Source organism: Hippocampus zosterae, chromosome 6, assembly GCF_025434085.1.
Source record: "Hippocampus zosterae strain Florida chromosome 6, ASM2543408v3, whole genome shotgun sequence".
Lineage (NCBI taxonomy): Eukaryota > Metazoa > Chordata > Actinopteri > Syngnathiformes > Syngnathidae > Hippocampus > Hippocampus zosterae.
The window spans coordinates 3,359,788-3,373,548 of NC_067456.1; the positions used below are offsets into that span (position 1 = coordinate 3,359,788).

General features: G+C 44.9%; 2 long non-coding RNA genes across 3 annotated transcripts in view; both read left to right on the top strand.

The window, feature by feature from the left end:
• The window catches only part of LOC127602590 (uncharacterized), a 116,732-nt gene extending 103,190 nt beyond the window's left edge, over nt 1–13,542 (top strand). For both annotated transcript variants that reach the window (XR_007962838.1, XR_007962837.1), the window contains exon 2: nt 13,400–13,542. This is a non-coding gene — a long non-coding RNA (uncharacterized LOC127602590). The remainder of the gene's footprint in view (nt 1–13,399) is intronic.
• LOC127602591 (uncharacterized) lies at nt 391–2,333 on the top strand. The gene is made up of 3 exons (XR_007962839.1): nt 391–1,860; nt 1,948–2,078; nt 2,165–2,333. It is a non-coding gene; the product is annotated as an uncharacterized LOC127602591 (long non-coding RNA).
• Nucleotides 13,543–13,761: the final 219 nt, after the last annotated feature.

Consider the following 13,761-nt stretch of genomic DNA (forward strand, 5'->3'; position numbering starts at 1 on the left):
CCTTGATGGCCGGATCGTAGAAACCAAAGCACTTGATTTTACTGTCTTGCGGGGAGCTCTGAACAGACACTCGAGTTACCAAATGCAACAATCAATACTTTTGTTGATTTGTTTCTCCCCCCCCCCCCCCACACTAACTTCGGCGATGATCATTGTTGATGTTTGATTATCCTCACAAGACAAACAAAGCAACGCAGAGTCTCGAAAGCAACTCAGCTCAGCATCCGTTGATGATCTCCGGCTGGAAAAAGCAAGTTTCGATTTGGAGAACTTCGAAGCATGCCAAGCGTGAACCACCGTGGTCCCTTTATTGGGGGATGGGGGGGGGCATCGCCATATTTGCGTATTTCAGTCCAAAATTTCTCTTTGCAGCATCCGTTTTTTGTTTTTTGTTTTCCTATGCTCAAATGAAATTAATCTCCCTAATGTGACCAACGGCGACATGTCGAGTTGTAAAAACAAACCCTTAAAACACTTCAACACCCTCATTTTTTTTTTTTTTGACATAGCTTTGTGAAGTGGGCTAGCAATTTCCCATATCGTGATGAGCTGAGCCAATTCAAAATTGGCACTGCGTTGCGTGGCGGAGAAGCTGAATTTGACACAGTGCAACGCTATTGAGGTTCAGGGCAGACGTGAGGTGAGCGGTGCGATACATACGGGTGGGAGGGGGGGGCGGGGCGGATAATCTGGTGTTCTATTTATGAGGACTGAGCCACTCATTATTTTTCCCAATCCTGTAGGATTTGTGAATACAGAATGGCAATTTGTTCCCGATCCCGATTCACCCAAATGAATGCTTGTACATATGTTCGCATCCACGCCTCCGCCGAGGGACGGTGTCCCTTTGAAACGAGAAGCCGCGGAGCTTCCGCAACGGATTAGGCTGATAGCCAATCGGATTTTGCTCTGGTCCACCTCGCGAACGCATTTGTGCAAATGGCTTCATCTAATGATCCAATTGGACATGATTTAAAAAGAACAAAGCTAGCCGTAAACAAACGCTCCCTGCGGCGCTCGCCAGCCCGCGGGGGACCCACCACATCGTCGCAGTTACGTGTTCACTCACCCAATGACCGTTGCTGATGTTTGATTATCCTCAAAAGACCGAGCAGGCACGCGGAGTCGGGTAATCTTACCCGGATCCCAAACATGGGCCATGAAAAAAGCATGACTCACAGACGTACGTATTATTACTGGATTAAAAAAAAAAAAGAATGAATTTAAAAAAAAAAGAGAAAAACGGTGGTCTGAGCACATAATCCTCCCTGATGCAACACGCGGAGGACAAATTTGTTCTTATGAACGTTTATTTGATGACCTCGTTTGCTGGTGTTCTCGTTACTTTTAATGCATCGACGGTGTAAAACAGGCCTCAAATATTTCACTTTGACGTCATGCTTATTTTTGATGAAACATATTGAGACACGGGTGGCACGGTGGAAGGGTGAAGGGTTCGGTGTCGATGTTCCTCCCCGCTCGCCTGTGTGGGTTTTCTGCGGGTACTCTAGTTTCCTCCCGCATTCCAAAAACATGCGCTGCAGATTAAGCGAACGTTCTAAATTGTCCTTTGGTGTGATTGTGAAAGCGAAAGCTAGAAACTGGTTCAGGGTGGGGGGTACACACTGGTCTGCGTGGGTTTTCTCCGGGTACTCCGGTTTCCTCCCGCATTCCAAAAACATGCACGACAGGCTTATTGGACACTCTAAATTGTCCCTAGGTGTGAGTGTGAGTGCGGATGGTTGTTTGTGTCTGTGTGCCGGTTCAGGGTGTCCCCCGCCTACTGCCCGAAGACAGCTGGGATAGGCTCCGGCAGGCCATGGCCCAGTACTGGTGGTTTGGGGACCGCTGCTTTATAAGGTACCGATAAAACACTTCTCAAAAGTCAAACAAACAAGCACTTTATATTTGTCAAGCCACATCAAATTATTATTATTTTTTTTACAGAAAGTTGAATTTGCAAGATCTTTGGAGGGAATTCCTGCCATATCCTGTTTATGCTACGCTTCCTGTGTGCCTCGGTGCTGTCAAAATATTTCCACGCGCAACCCTGCCACCGCTTCATCAAAGCAATTATGGTAGTGGCTGCCTACGCTGCGAGGGTCGAACAGTCAATCTCTGGTCCATTAAATGTCATGCCATCTCTTCTCATCTTCACTGTCAGAAAGCGTGATGATTCAACCAATGCTGCTTCAGTATTCCTATTGGAGGGATCAACCTCGCTCAAGCCCATCCCACCCGTGATGCCAGATGTTCCCGGGGAAGTTGGATCGCTATCCGGTATTAGTTCGTTTGATATGCTGAGTAGAGGCGACATATTTGAAGAATCTCTTGGAATGGAATGGAAGCGAGAGCAGCATACTTGATGTTAGTAACCCTCCAATTGCATTTGTCATATCGCTTGATTGAAAATATGTTTGCTTCATATTTAATGACTAGTCATCATTTTTGGAAGCAGTTTTTTTTGGGTCCCCCTCCCCCTTGCTCACGTCTCTTGAACAGGCTGTGTCCGTTCCATTTCGTCGCGCTTTAACGTATGATGACAATCAAGCTATCCGTAAAACAAACAAAATCCCAGAGGCCAAACTTAGCGGAACCTCTTTAAAACCCTTGGGTTCTTCAAATGAAAAAAAAAACCCTAAGTTACGCATTTTACAATTTTTGTAATGATGTGTTTTGTGTTATACAAACATTCTTTTTTTTTTTTCAAACACTCAAAATGTTCAGCGGCATCTGTGCTATCCATACATATATAGTTTTTTTATTAGTTCTTTGGGATTTTTTATTCTTTATTTTTTGCAAAAGGAAAATAAAATTGTGTCTGGAGGTCCCAACCAAGCCCTACTAACAATCCCGACCGGACGTGTCCGGACGTGTTCATGTAAAATGCATTGGTTTGAAGCCTCCTGCAAAAAGGCAAACTCATTTGCGATCCTCTGGCGCCACCTAAAAGTTGCACAATTGGAATGACCTCAACCCAACAATGTGGCATGCATACGTCTGTCCAAGCGAAAACAAAGCGATTGACGTAAAAATCGCGTGAAATGCATGTTTACACATTAGGTTTACGATGCATTCAAAAATATGAATTATAATGGGTCTCTATGGTGCAAAATATGTAAACTGTGAAGATTACGCAATCAAAACCTTTTTTATTATTGCTGCAATGCCTGAGAATTATCAGCCGGTGACATCATGAAATTTAGGCCATTTTAGAACCCCCCATACGTTTCAGCTCTCTTGTGTTTTTCCGAATTGCCTTTGCCTTTGATTCAAAGACATAATTTTACATTTATCGCAAGCAATATATTGCGTTTATTAAATTATGACGGAAGAGACGCAACAGCGCACGGTATGGCACCAGCTTCCCGCCGTAGTTCAGGCAGAGCTACCAGGGAAGTCACAGGGTAAGTCAGGTTTCATTGACGGTCCGGATTCATTTCTAGTTTATATACAATATTTCACTTTGTTTTCCCTTTTTCTACGGTGCTGTGTATTTAATTAGTTCCGAGTCCACATTGCTTTTTGTGTCGTCATTTAATTTAAGTTTTGTCGAATGACAGTTTTTATCCATTGAGTTAACAGGTGTTTTTTTTTGTTGCGCAGTTATTTTTGAGACTGAAAAGCCCCGTGACTTCACCTATCTTCTTGCCATACTGTGTTGCAGGTAATGCTTCTTTCCTTTTGATTGTACTGTATATAGTTTTTCGTGTCGTTTTTCATTTGGCTATTAGTGTGGCTGGCGTCGCGCGGTTCGTCGCGGCCGCCATTATTGTGCATTGTGCATTGTGCGTGTGATGCGTTCAGTGGCATCACGTAGATACCAGTGTAAGTGTGTTTTTTTTCCTTTTCTTTGTAAATAGTTCATTTACGATCACCTATGTCGTATATTTTGTTTTGTTGTGCATTTACTTTCTTATGGATGATGTTTAGTTCAGGCAGAGATACCAGGGAAGTCACAGGTTATTTTTGAGACTGAAAAGCCCCGTGACTTCACCTATCTTCTTGCCATACTGTGTTGCAGACAATAAAAAAAGGGAAAAGCCACATCCTCGTGTCTGGTATTCTTGAGGCGGCAGCGACGTGGAGCTCGAGACCATCATAGTTGTGACCCCCGTCAGACACAGTCCAACCAAACCGTAAATGACAGTTGCGACAACGGTAAACCACTTTCTGCACCCAAATCTCTCATTCTACAAGTAAGCCCCTAAACGGAACATGTGTTCAGTGTGAGCTACTCCATTACATGCAGCCATGATACAAAATACGTTGGACGAAACTGCGGGAAAGCAGAAGGACATGTTGCACGAATGTACTCTCCACAGAGAAGCAAAGTCATCTTCAAAAGCACAACAAGCTCTTAACTGTGCAGTGCTTGGCAAGCCAATATTTCCGCAATTACCTCCGGGTCTTAGTGGGGCCGAGATCCAATTCTTTACACTTCCATGGCTCCAATTTTTCCTCTCTAATGGAGGGTAACATGTTCCGGTGCTAAGTTGTCAAGAAATATGGAGCTTGAATTCACCGTAACATGTCACAGCTTTAGAGTGACATTGAACCGGATTTTTATTTTTTTTAAAGTCTTTAAATATTCTACGGTAATCAGTGTTTGTCATAATTACTTCTGCTTCTTTCACGAGGAATTTTCTTTCAATCTACTTCTCCACCGCCAGTGACCAACTGTTGCCTTGCCACCGGCGGGCTCCGTCTTACTGCTCACTCGTCAATACGTGACAGATTCCGGGATTCATTTTAACCCAAACTGCGCACTCATTTTTCACTCAAATAGTCCCCTGAATCCACTCACTCGTAAGTTATGACTGTGAAGCCAGGAGAAGAAGGAGTGGCCGGTTGTATGTTCACCAGATGAAAAAAAAAAATAAAATCAAATTTTTCTTACCCATTTGCTCATGATTTAAAAGAATTCCCAAACAACCCACGCAAGCATACTTTCACGACAGGGCCACAGAAATGTAGAGTAAGACGTGTGCTTGCATGTGGGCGCCGTTTTCAAGCAATTTAATCACACTAACACAATTAAGAGCGATTTGGACCTTTGCCTTCTTTGAATCAAACAAGTGGAATAAATCCACTTTTCCTAACATTCCAATTTATTTTGCTGCACCTGTTATTTGCACTTAAAACAGGCCCGCTCAACGTCCTGCAGTAGCATTTCAAATATTCATTGGCCAAATATGAATAAATGAAGACGCTACACAATTTGTGGCATTTTCGTTTTTTTTACCCGTACAGTAGGTGTTCCTTTCAGGAGTGCTGACATTTTTTACACCCATTTTACACCCAAGTAACCCAACCAGTCAATCTGCACATTCACCGGACCCTTTATGAGTGAAAAATAATTCATTCATTCATCTTCCGAACCGCTTGATCCTCACTAGGGTCGCGGGGGGTGTACTGGAGCCTACCTATCCCAGCTGTCTTCGGGCAATAGGCGGGGGACACCCTGAATCGGTTGCCAGCCAATCACAGGGCACACAGACGAACAACCATTCACGCTCACACCTAGGGACAATTTGGAGTGTTCAATCAGCCTGCCACGCATGTTTTTGGAATGTGGGAGGAAACCGGAGCACCCGGAGAAAACCCACGCAGGCCCGGGGAGAACATGCAAACTCCACACAGGGAGGCCGGAGCCGGAATCGAACCCGGTACCTCTGCACTGTGAAGCCGACGTGCTAACCACTGGACTGCCAGGCCGCCCGAGTAAATAAAAATAATAATAATTATTTTTTTTTAATTCAAGATATTATTTTTTTTATTATTAAAAACAGGAAAAAGTGAATAAAATTTCAAGGGATAAGGATATATTTTTTTATTGAACGACGTACTATCACGACAGCCACACGTTGACCACGAATCGACCTAAATTTCCCAAGCACTGATTGGACAAAGCAATGTCATGTGATCATATGCAGCCAGTGATGACCAAGCGGGCGCGTCATAACTAATTAACATGTCGAGTCGCGTGTAGTCTTCCCCTCCAAGAGGCTCCATCGAACCCGAGACCGACTCGCCGAACAAATGGTTCGATCAAACCCAGGTTAAGAACCACTGTCATAGAAAAATACGTCGAAACGTTTCACAACTGACGCTTACGTAACATTCAAGTAGCCTAGCGACCGGGGGTAGAAGAGGACAATTGCCATGTATCGGCGATTAGAACGGGATCCAGGGAAACCGTCGACATTTTATAATCCCCTCCTATGTTCCCTTTATCTGAGTCACAAGCCTCTCGTTGTGAGATTACAAACATCTGGCAGGTCATCGACTCGCAAGCTGTTACGGTAAACCCGGCTGTAGGGGGAGGGACAATTTTCCTGATGGAATATCCCACGCGCCGCGTGCGTCCCCGACGCACGGCTTGAGCGCTGCAATGTGATCCGCCACCGAATGGCCCGCCGGTGTGCAGATGTGATTAAAAAACAGAATCTGAGAGCTTTGCAACGGGCGGTGTATCGCTTCACAGTCACTCGTTTGGCAATTAGCGGCTAATGTCTGGCGGTTCGACGCTGCGGTTTGATCGTCTTTTGTAATGAGTCTTCACCAGCTAATCAAATCTGCCGATGAATGTTTTCGTCTTGGGACGGTCATGACTGTCTTTGGATAAAATGGCTTGTTCAACTCGCTCCCAAAACATCTGAAATACGTTTTGGCACACGATCACACCGAGGGCCAGCTGGAGATTTGAGGTTTGTCGGAAAGTTTTTTGCAGGTTTGGCCTTTTAGAGAATGTGAACAGTGCCGAGTAGACGCGATGAATACGTCAATGTTGACGTGCAAGAGTCCTGCGCAGTTTTTTAAAGTTTGGCATTGTGTAATGTTGCAAGATCTCTCATGTGTTTTGTATTTTATGGGCGACGCGTTTCTCTTCTGAAGTGACAGCAGCTTTGTAGTGAGCACTTCTATGACCCGAAAATCCCTCACGCTTGGGCTATTTGTTATGGTAGTTCTGTTTGTGACCAACAGGTGGCACTGTAGGGTTCCTCCTGCAGTGGCACACCTGTTGGCCATTGTGTCATTAGTTAGTGTTCGGTTAAAAGGAATCCGTGCCCGACCAGTCGGTGTGTCGGATCATTTTCTGTGAGTGTGTGTGTCATGTTTTGTTTTTTGTCATAGTTTTTTTGTTTGTTTGTTTGTTTGTTACTTTGTTTTATTGTGGTTTTCAGGACTTTGAGGTTTTGAGTTGAGTTCTCCTGTGTAGTCCTGCATGCATTTTTTGTTAAATACATCTTGGTCAGGGCGGCCCGGTAGTCCAGTGGTTAGCACGTTGGCTTCACAGTGCAGAGGTACCGGGTTCGATTCCAGCTCCGGCCTCCCTGTGTGGAGTTTGCATGTTCTCCCCGGGCCTGCGTGGGTTTTCTCCGGGTGCTCCGGTTTCCTCCCACATTTCAAAAATATGCATGGCAGGCTGATTGAACACTCTAAATTGTCCCTGGGTGTGAGTGTGAGCGTGGATGGTTGTTCGTCTATGTGTGCCCTGCGATTGGCTGGCAACCGATTCAGGGTGTCCCCCGCCTACTGCCCGAAGACAGCTGGGATAGGCTCCAGCACCCCCCGCGACCCTAGTGAGGATCAAGCGGCTCGGAAGATGAATGAATGAATGAACATCTTGGTCACTCCCACCCTGCTCCTCCCTGCCTCCCTTGCTTTTTGGGGTCCTCTATTCCACCATCACGCAAAACTTGACACTATCATTCTAATATTTTCCAAGGTTGATGTGAGCATGAAGTAAAGTAAGTGTGTAAGTGTCAACATAAATTTGGTCGCATCAATCACAGTTTTTGGCACGTTAGGCGACGTTTAGATTCCGATATTACTAGCTTAGATTGTCATGTGACATCACTGTACGGCAAATGAGAAAGGACAAATTACAGTCGTGTCAACAATTAAAGAGGAATTTGAACCGTTGAATACAAGATTCCAGGGGGAGCCATAAAGGCTTTGGAAATCTAAAATGAATATAAATATTATTTTTCTTTTCAGGGCGGCCCGGTAAGTCCAGTGGTTAGCACGTCGGCTTCACAGTGTAGAGGTACCGGGTTCGATTCCAGCTCCGGCCTCCCTGTGTGGAGTTTGCATGTTCTCCCCGGGCCTGCGTGGGTTTTCTCCGGGTGCTCCGGTTTCCTCCCACATTCCCAAAACATGCATGGCGGGCTGATTAAACATTCTAAATTGTCCCTAGGTGTGAGTGTGAGCGTGGATGGTTGTTCGCCTCTGTGTGCCCTGTGATTGGCTGGCAACCGATTCAGGGTGTCCCCCGCCTACTGCCCGGAGACAGCTGGGATAAGCTCCAGCACCCCACGCGACCCTAGTGAGGATCAAGCGGCTCGGAAGATGAACATGAACATTTTTCTTTTCAATTCAGTAGCGGACAATTGTTGAACCGGGTTGGAGCGATATGTCAGCCCATCCGCCATATCGTATGATGATTATATGAATAAGCACAGAGGAATGATGACCAATTCCCGAAAGGAGGACGGACCGGCAAAATAATGTCAAGCGTGCCCAAGCCGGTTTGTCAAAATGGCTGAATTTTAATATGATGGCATTAGAATTGTCACATCATACGGTGACTCTGTTTCCCCACCCTAATCTACATCGGTAATGACATTCATCATTTTAATGAGAGACAATAACAGTCATTAGATATTCAGACATCATGTGCGGCTTTGGACGATTAATCACGTTGTGAGTGTGTCATCTGACTATGAGCTTTGTTTAGCAACCGAGAAGCTCATTTTCACAATACGACTCGACACAGCTTGCCTTTTTTTTCCCCTCCCTTTTTACGCGCCGCATGTATAGCACATTTCATTTCACCAACATTAACTATAACTGCCGAGAGTTGCAACCTTTTAAATAATTGCACCCGGCAAGGCACCATGTAAATTTTAGTGTTTGCTCGCAATTTGCTGGTACTGCAGTGCCGATGCAAGCAAAACTTCCAGAGAAGGAAGAAAGGAAGTGTGTGGGGTGGGGGGGGGGCAGGGATTAATAAACACATAGTTAATCATCCATCCTGTCATCTATTTTCCACTCGTTTCTTCCCAATAATCTATAACAGTTGGCGGTTAACGGAAGAAAGAAGCTCGTTTTGATGTTCGCGCAGAGCCGAGGCAGTTTCTTGGTCAGGGATTTCCGAATTCATTGCGGACACCCTCTGATCCAGGTGGTTCAAAGGCTGGGGGTGGGGGAACAAGATTGATTGGAGGGGAGACATGCTTGTGTGTTTTGCCTGAGAATCTGATTAATTCCCTCTTTTTTAACTTTTGGTTCTAACCGGAGGTGGATATTCCGCAACAGTTTCAGCAAAGCTCCTCCAGCCCAATATAACAGGTGTTTACCTACAAGTGCACCGTAATGAATGAGGCCGTGTCAGTCTGGTCGTCTGTCACTGATTGGTTGTTTTTTCCCCTCTGGCATGGTGATGTCCTGTCACCTGACGCATATTGTTGTTGAAAAGTTAGCGAGTGTGGTCTCGACGTTTATGTTCCCAAAATAAACCTGCTAAAACTCCTTCTCAAATGATCTACAATGCATAGTTACTTGGGACGTAAAATTATTTTCACCTAATGTCAAAATAATTCTTGTTCTAATGAATCTAGCATATCCTTCTTGTGGATTGCATGTAATAACCTACTAAAATTGCATTTACACTAATTACATACCATAGCGTCAATAAAATGTCATCTCTGTCAGTCATTTAATTAGCGAGAGGCTGTGGAAACGTTCCAACGAGCAGAGACCTCCCTTTTTAAACGGTGATTAGTGCACTCGTCTGTGCATTTTGGACCAAATGGTGGGAAGATGTTGGGCGCAATGTCATTAACGGCGCACTTGATTAATAAGAGTCGCCCCAGCAATTGGGCCTATGAACCAGAGGCTCACATTTCGGACCGTTCCAGTCCCATCACAAGACTTCACCCAGTGGGTTGTGAATGTTGGCGAAAACACACGCGCACAGCACGCTCTAAGTCAGGGGTGTCCAAACTTTTTGCCAAGGGGGCCAGATTTTATGTCGACCTTGGCTGACATTCTTTACATTGAACAACAATATTGTTCAACTAATTTTAGTAAGCCAGTCTGTTTCACATTTCCATTTTTAATTTCAGCAATCTTAAGAATTTCTTTTGGTTCATTTGAAACAGGTATATCACATGCAACTGCTTATTCACTTGACTTTTTCTTAAACAGAAGTCTCCTGAGTGCAAATTGATTGATTTGAAACATAAAATGTATCACCATGACTTTTCAATAGTCACAAAACCTTTGACTCGAACGACACAAATCCACAACTGCAAGGATCATTTGAAATATGACATATCAGTCAATATAAACGGAGTGATGTCTTGTTAACTCGTGAGTGATGCCCCCTAGTGTCTAAATGCTATTACTCATTTAGTGAATGCTATTACTCATTTAGCCACTAGAGGGAAGCAGTACTCTATGAAACATCACTGACCAGTCTACGAGACCTCAGTCAATGCAACACGTGTTCCATTGCGCCCAACCTGCGGGCCAGACGGCACTGATTTTATGACAGGGGCCGAGGGCCGGATGAAATTCGACTGTGGGCCGGATTTGGCCCCCGGGCCGGACTTTGGACATGCTGCTCTAAGTTGTAGTCATAATCAGCCCCGTATGCGCCCTGAATATTTAACAGCGTTAAACACTTCAATTGCATTTGACCGACGCGACTGAATATCAACTAATGTGTGTTAAAAAGGGTACCCAATTTAGTGCAGCATCAGTTTGTAAACTTTCATAGATGCGCACCCATTGCATCACCTAAATTTGCCCACATTCATGCATTATTCAGCATGAAATTAAGCTTAAGCTCCGCTGAGAAATCACTTGGTTTACCATCTCCACAAAACGGAGGAGGGAAAAAAAAAAGGCTCTTGGAAATCACACCAGTGGAAGCCTCAAGGTCGTCGTTTTCATGCTAACAGTGGTGAACTGCTTTTTTCGAATCATCTGATTGTTTAGAATGGCGAGATGTTCATTGAAACCTGCACAGTTAAGGCCATCGTGGGGGAGAGTTTGCAGCCTTGGTGCTAGCAAGATCAGAATGTAACCTCACATCGTTAATCCCCACCCAACCCTGGATTCTCTGAAAACGGCCCTTCACTCACAAGCAGCGGTGCCATTCTTAAACGCGGTCATTCATTCCTGGATGTGAAACGGAAGCGCGTAGGCATGTTGTCATCGAACACATTTTCAGCGTCATGATAGCCGCACTAGCAATGGCTAGCTAGCAAAAGCCGCACAGTTAGCATTAGCATTTAAATAGGAATACGTTGGCCATGGCAGCTACATAGACTTATTTATAATAGTTCATTCTAGAATGTTACGTTAACATGTGCTCAGTTTAGAAACTGCATTCTCAGGTTGCCTCGCCCCCGACTCATCCGACATTTTTGCAAAAATGAGCGCGTTGTCGTTTTTAGGCTGGGGCAGTGGTCGAATTCAGCGCGTTTGTAATTTTGGTCGATGCTCGACTTGCATGGAACGAAAATAGGGCCTTATATGTTATAAGTTTCAGGTTTTATTTCATTTTGAACTCATTTTGAATGAACCCGGCACCGATTGTGCCTGTGAAAACCATTGTAAGCCCGTCACATGACTTTGACTTGCGTATCCGTTGCGAAGTCTCACTCTAAACACATAACTGATAGATTGAACATCTATCTATCCAGCAGTCATTTTGTAAACTAAGCGCGGCGGCCATTTTCCTAACCACTCCTCGCCAGATAAATAAGTCGCACGAATTGTTTAGTGTTTAAATCTTATAGTGTTCAGTTAATATCCAATAAAATCAGTTCACAAAAATGTCATCAGTTTGATCAATTGCTTTTGTATGGTTTTCGTTAAAGGCAAAACCGTGATCCCCTCCCTTCAAGACAAACGTTTTCTCTTCCTGTGCCCACATATGAGCTTGCGCAAATGCACAAAGTGCCGTAGACACGATAATTGCTCCGTGCGCTCTCATAAAATCAAAGACAAAGTGGCTGTTTTGTAGACGACATCTTAAGTTGCATCAGACCGAACATGAATTTCACAACGACTGCTTCGAGCTAACGTCGCAATTCCACGGAGGGGTTTTTGTGGCGAGGCATTCACCCACTGCACCAGCCCGTCTTGGAAGAGAATACGTTAAGGAAGGACCCAAAGCTGAAATTTGCTCCTGTTCTTGCTGCTGGGCTCAAATGTTACAATTTGCCAAAATTCATTTGCAGATGAACTGTACTACAGCTGACTTAGGTCACAGAATGCTTTAGTATTAGTGGTGTATTTGATTTTTTTTTTAATTGTTGTTTTGAATGTTATTCCGAATGGTTTTGAACTAAAACAATTTCCGGACCAAATTACGTCCCCAAACCGTCTATAAGTTCATCGTTATATCGCGTATGAGAGCTAAGGACATGCCATAAAGTCTGCTTTGTTATTCATTCATTCATCTTCCTAACCGCTTGAACCTCACTAGGGCCGCGGGGGGTGCTGGAGCCTATCCCAGCTGTCTCCGGGCAGTAGGCGGGGGACACCCTGAATCGGTTGCCAGCCAATCACAGGGCACACATTGACGAACAACCATACGCACTCACACTCACACCTAGGGACAATTTAGAGCGTCCAATCAGCCTGCCACGCATGTTTTTGGAATGTGGGAGGAAACCGGAGCACCCGGAGAAAACCCACGCAGGCCCGGGGAGAACATGCAAACTCCACACAGGGAGGCCGGAGCTGGAATCGAACCCGGTACCTCTGCACTGTGAAGCCGACGTGCTAACCACGACTACCGAGCCGCCCTGCTTTGTTATTATTATTTATTATTCTTATTTTTTTTGCTGTATGCAATTCTGCAGACTGCTCTTGCTGTTGTTCATCTATAAAGAATGTATTTATTCCTCTCCAATTTGCCACTGACCTGTGTATATATAGGATTTATTATTCATGTACAGTTGACACATACGCTGTCGCGCAACATAAACAATTCCATTTTTTTTCTTTTTTGTTTTTTGTTTTTATATGGTGCTGCACTAACGTGAGTCTTGTGCACCAGCATACTAGGTGTTCCATTCTATCTGCCGCACATTTAAAGTTTCATGCCAGTCGATGGAGTTGTTTCTGTGCTATCCTGGAACTTTTCTGACACACGTCAAATGTGTTTTGCGTTCAGTGAATTACGGAAGAGTGCCATGTTGACTCTTTGGCATTCAAAAGTATTGCAGATTTCTCAGTGTTGTATAAAATTTCCGCACACCTTTACCCCCCCCCCCCCCCACCCCCAAAAATGTTTTTTTGATTCCTGTAATATGTATTACAATGGGGCGGCCCGGTAGTCCAGTGGTTAGCACGTGGGCTTCACAGTGCAGAGGTACCGGGTTCGATTCCAGCTCCGGCCTCCCTGTGTGGAGTTTGCATGTTCTCCCCGGGCCTGCGTGGGTTTTCTCCGGGTGCTCCGGTTTCCTCCCACATTCCAAAAACATGCGTGGCAGGCTGTTTGAACACTCTAAATTGTCCCTAGGTGTGAGTGTGAGCGTGGATGGTTGTTCGTCTCTGTGTGCCCTGCGATTGGCTGGCAACTGATCCAGGGTGTCCCCTGCCTACTGCCCGAAGACGGCTGGGATAGGCTCCAGCACACCCCCCGCGACCCTAGTGAGGATCAAGCGGCTCGGAAGATGAATGAATGTATTACAATGATAAGTAACCAGTAGACCGCTTTTTGTCCATCTCCGT